Here is a 6,253-nt window from a genome sequence, read left to right as displayed (position 1 = left end):
CCACCTTGATGTTAGGTTAGGTTTAATTAAAATACTAGTACAACTATCTTAGAATACCTTTCAAAGGAATAGAATGCGTGTAATGTGAATTATTACATTAGGTCTTTGTGTCTTTTTTTATATTTATTTACATAATCGACATTTGTAAGTTACGACGAAGTAGCCTTCACAGGTTAACACAGCAAAGACAGATTAGACATGCTGAATTACAAGATAGTGATTTTAATAGTTATTATTTATAGATATACAGGCTTCTTTGCACAGGATGCCGGCTAGATTATGGGTACAACAACGGCGCCTATTGCTGTCGTAAAGCAGTAATGTGTAAGCATTTCCGCGTTAAATTACTGGGCAAATGAAACTTAACATCTTATGTCTCAAAGTGACGAGCGCAGTTATAGTGCCGCCACTCAGAATTTTTGGGTTATCAATAAACCTGAGCGGCACTGCATTTTAATGTGCAGTGGGTATCAATTACCATCAGATCAACTTCCTGCTCGTCTCATGCCTTATTTTCACAAAAAAAAAACTTTTTTGTGTCCTAAGAGAGGTATTGTGAACATTTGCTGTGGTACGACCGTACTAAAGACAGTGTTTCTACCATCCATAAATCAAACACAATTAGTACACGATATTTGATCGAAGTTGTCTAAGGCTAAGATTTATTTAAAAATTAATACTTATTATATAATCTGCAAAAACTCAGCCTCTGACGTGAAGGATTGTGTAAGAATTATGTTTAACTAACAGGTTTTAAGACAGGTGGAATGTTGGCCTGTAGCAATCAATCAATGGGGCTCTGTAAGCAATTATACGTCGTATTGTATTATTGTAAGCATTGGACCTACTTTCCTTACTGACATAGCGATATGACCTAGAGTAGCGTGTACTTATAATCACCGCACGTAAGCACGATTCTTGCGTAAATAAGTAAGTAAGTATATCTTTATTTAGAACAAATACTACAAATACAGTTTAACTTTAACCAAATAATATGAACAAAATATGAAAAACATCTTAATAATTACGAAACTAATATACATGCCTTATCTAAACTAATATACATCAAGAACCAAAGAAAAAACTAAAGCAAAACTTATTCTAGTGCATCTAATTCGATAGGTCTTTTAAAATGATATTGAAGTTTCGAATATGATTTTTTTCTAAACTTAAAGTTAGCGCGAGAGATACTTCCAAAGTGGTCAATGTGTTTCCCCCTCTGTAACTTCTAAATAAGAGAATGATAAAAGTAAAAAAAAAAAAGTTAAAAAGCACGCTTTATATAAAATTCAATTATAAAATATAGAAAATAAATTTAAATTGAAAATAGTGCTTTTTAAGATATTATTGAAATAATAATTCTTCTACACCCCACGCTTTTTTTACAATAAAATATATTTTTTTACACTATTTTCAATTTAATTTTATTTTCTATTTTTTTTAGTTGAATTTTATATAAAGCGTGCTTTTTAGTTTTTTTTAACTATTATTTATTTTTCATTTTTTAGTCAAATTAGTGTTTTGTCATCGGACATCGATAAATCTACAAAGTTTGAACGAAATCTAGCCGTTTAAAGTGGGTCAAAATCGCGCCCAAAGAAGAAATCGTATAAAAATATATGATGTACATTACATTACATTTTATTACCATGCAAACTTCCACCGAAAATTGGTTTGAACGAGATGTAGTTAGTAGTTTTTTTTAATGCGTATAAATTATGAGAGCTCATTTGCACTGTATGATTTTTTGCTTTTCCATTTAAATAATTTAATATAATTTTCCTTTCTATATAATTTTATGTTACTTGCTGCTACAAAGCCCTTCATGGGCGAGTCCGACTCGCAATTGGCCGCTTTTATGTATGTGTCTTAATTAGCCATTCAATCGAACGGAATAAATTTTCTCGTTTGAATTACACGAAATCTTTTAGTAAATTACTAAAACGAACTTATGGTTACAAATTTTAATAAAAGACTATTAGTAAATAGTGATTTACTCTATCCAATATTTACTTTCGTCCTCTCTGATAAATGCGGGTTAATCTGACACAAACAAAATACTCTTTTAAATTGTTAAGCTGTAACAAATAATGTGTTAATATATTGAATATCGTTACTATTAACTCTTATATATGCTAATATTTGAGAATGCAGGCTCTTTCTTTACATTAACTTATTGGAAATAAAACGACGATTTTTAAAATTTTAATCTTTCTGTCCTTATGACATGTAACTGAAGAATGGCTTCAACGATCTTGGAGAAAATTGATCTGTAGTATTGTAGAAAAATGTGATTTCCTATTGGATAGGCTAATTCATCGCATTAAATTTATAATTCGCAGGCTCAAATAAAGGTATTAAAGTAAAGGTAATCACAGCATGCTTTGTGTTACAAAAATTATTAGTAAGGAAAACTCTAGAAAAATATGGATTAAAATTAGTAAATTACTAGTTATTTATATTAATTACAGTTCTGTGAATGCAATATGCCAACCAATTTATTATAAAAGACTACCAAATTATTACATTCTGAGGACAGCCTCAAGTGTGACCTATCTACAGAGATAGGTCACACTTTATGAGCTTTAATTTAAAGCTGTTAAGACCGCTAAGCCGTTTATTAACCTATGGATAAATAACATGTCGAGATGAGATCGCCGCGATCATAGCTGCTGTAATTGAAAGTGGATCGAGCAGATACTGGGGTGCGCTAGACCAGAGATGACAGCAATACTCCATGTGTGGCCGGACCTGCGCTTTGTAGAGCGCTAGAATGTGGGCCGGCTTGAAGTATTGACGTGCTCTATTGATGACGCCCAGCTTCTTCGAAGCCAATTTGGCTTTGGCCTCCAGATGGCCACGGAATTGGCAATCGCTCGAGATTTCGAGACCCAGTATTCCGATACTAGGCGCGGCTTTAAGAGAAGTGTTCTCGAAGAACGGTGATACGACAAATTGGGGTTTTTTAGTGGTAAACATTAGGCTTAGAAACATTTTGTACTTTGTGCACAAATCATGAATTTTGTCAATGTCATTCTGAAGGCATTTCACGTCAGAGCTGTTCCTCACTGTCTTGACCAACTTGAGGTCGCTGTGATTTACAGCTCATGTTATGTCATTGATGAAGACATTGAAAAACAGAGGCCCCACAATGGAGCCTGAGGTATGCCAGAAGACGCAACAAATGGTTGAGATTATTTTCCATCCATAACTACTCTCGCCCATCGCTGAGAAAGCACACAATTTCAGAAGGTTATCAGTTATTTCGAATCTACGTAATTTTCCAAAGAGAATTTTATGTTTATTAATAAGTTCATACCAAATATCAATAATGCCAATAAGTATCCGTCGTCATCATCAGCCGGAAGACGTCCACTGCTGGACAAAGGCATCCCTCAAAGATTTCCACGACCATCGGTCCTGCGCTGCCCTCATCCAACGTATTCCGGCGATCTTGACCAGTTCGTCGGTCCATCTTGTGGCGGGCCTACCAACATTGCGTCTTCCGTTACGTGGTCGCCATTCGAGAACTTAACTGCCCCAATGGCCATCTGTCCATCGAACTATGTGCCCTGCCCAAAGCCACTTCAGTTTCGCAATCATTTGGACTATCTCGGTAAGTTTCGCTCTCCTACGGATCTCCTCATTTCTGATTCGATCTTGCAGGGAAACTCTGAGCATAGCCCTCTCCATTGCCCTCTGAGCGACCATGAGCTTTCTCATAAGGTCCATAGTTAGCAACCACGTCTGCGTACAGTAAGTCATCACTGGCAACACACACTGCTTGAAAACCTTCGCCTTCAGACACTGTGGTATTTGGGACGAGAAGACTTTACGGAGTTTCCCGAACGCTGCCCATCCGAGTTGGATTCGACGAGTGACCTCTTTCGCAAAATTGGATCTGCCTAACTGGATTGTTTGTCCAAGGTAGACGTACTCGTCAACAATTTCTAGAGTATAGTTCCCCAATTGTTATGGGAGTAGGTACGACATGGACATTAGACATGATCTTCGTCTCGCCCATATTCATTTTGAGACCTACTCCTTGGGAAGCTGTATTGAGGCCATCGAACATATGGCTTAAGTCTTTCATGGTCTCTGCCATGATTACGATATCGTCTGCGAATCGAAGGTGAGTGATGTATTCGCCGTTGATGTTGATGCCCAGTCCATTCCAGTCCAGAAGCTTAAAGACATCCTCCAACGCATGTATTAAGTATCCTTTATAATTTATTATTCAAAAATTTTAATTCGTAATGCATTCAAAAACGCTGGGCTAGGAAACCGTTGGATAAAATTACATGATGAACACGAAAAAACGTGGCTTGTTTAAACAACTGTAAGCTGTTAACAGATCGGTTAGGTACGAAATCAAATATCTGTTATCAAAAAGTTACAAAAATAAGTACTTGTTATTTTAGTACACGAAAGTTTATCACTTTTTCCAAGGAAGTTCTACTTCAACAGTGTGTAACACGTAAATATTCGTTATTTTTGAATTTATACTTCCTTAGGCGCGTTATGAAACAAATATGAGAGTGAAATTTTAAGATGCGCGCGCACCACTGTAACACAAAAGTAACAGGTGACGTTGGTTCCTAAAATTTTCTGACGTTTGCGACATTCGTAATTTTTTTTTTGTTTCTTCGTCCATTATTAGGACAGACAAAGGATTCAAGCCCATACAGCCGTATTCGTTATTTAATAATTAATTGTCAAAGGTATCTTTGCAAGATTTTTACAATATTTTTCTTTCTACAAACGTAGAATAGCAGGAGGAGCAAATAATAATTTTGGACGTAATAAATAATAAAATTTGTTACGCCAAAGAATTATAACTTCTTGCGTGCATACATAAGTACACACACACTTTTTGTTAAATGTATCTTTCATTATTATTTTAATTGGTACTGAATTATTTTAGTGTAACTCATAGCAAAAAGTGAAACCATATTTACATATTATCTAATTAGAGCGATTCAGTTTAATTACTAATACTATCTGACCTTCTTTAGCAATTCTGCAAAACTGAACTCAATTCTAGGAATATTATTGTACAATTATTGCAGTACCGCTAGCAATTACTGTACATAACTTAAATTTTCAGTGTCAACTAAACTAATTTATACAATGTTTTTTTATTAAATAAAGAAGGAAAAATATATAGACTACCTAAACTATACTAAGCCGTTTAGCCGTTAAGCGTATTAATCACACAGTTATAACCACTATTGATGTTTCAGTCAAAATAACTTTACGACTACGCCAAAATCAGTAATAAAATTAAGAGTGCGTATTCAATTCGCGACGAAAACTTCATGTTATTGAATTAAAAGCTAAGTAAAAATCATGTGAGCAGATAATTTGATGATTGTAATAATTTTAGAAAGTTTATATCTTGATTTACTGCACTACAGAGTAAAAATATTTACTTTTATATCCTTTTCGTTACAGGGAAAAAGAAGTGAGACTTATCTTTCAGAGCGAATACAACCATTGTTATATTATATGTCGAGTGGAACATATAGTCTTAACGTGCACTACAGAGCCCAATAACGAAAATATGGTCTTTATAATTATGTTTAACACAGCTTCACTCACAATTCATCGGAGTTGGTACCGATTAGATTCAGACCATTCGAAGGTCCTTCATCAGTGTGGGTGTAGTGGGTTCACGGTGATTTACCAAACGTTTGATAGCTAAGTATACGTTATATAAGTTACCAAAAGAAATAGGAGAGGAGACAGTGTTAAATAGATTTAAATTAAATTATTAACACTATTAAAAAAATATTGTTTTTACTCAATAAATGAATATTATCAAACGACGTGGTAACTGGCACCAATACTATTTTTACCAATAATATTATATTTTGTTGTGATTATTTTTACTACATTATCTCTTAGCATTTCATTTATTATTGTAAATGTGTATCGTAGGGTCTTTTGACTACAATATTTTTTCAGTCAATTATACGATTTTTTTTTTTACAAAGTTATTATTAATTTAGAAAAAATAAATCCTCACACGGCACCATTTGCCGATCAGTTGGTTCTGGGTCCTCTCAGCGACAGAACGTATTACTTTTTCTCCCACTTGCTTGTAAACATCGATGGCGTGAGTGACTCATTCCATTCAATTTTGTACCTAGATACTAATTAATAATTATTTTAGGTTGAGAGTTGAACAAAGCATACAATATTTTATAAACGATACAACACTCGAACGGTTGGCTCAGTTGGAAAATGTGCT

The sequence above is a fragment of the Leptidea sinapis genome, chromosome 21 (assembly GCF_905404315.1).
Source record: "Leptidea sinapis chromosome 21, ilLepSina1.1, whole genome shotgun sequence".
Lineage (NCBI taxonomy): Eukaryota > Metazoa > Arthropoda > Insecta > Lepidoptera > Pieridae > Leptidea > Leptidea sinapis.
The sequence above is the reverse complement of the archived record's forward strand: the minus strand, read 5'-3'. Positions refer to the sequence as shown.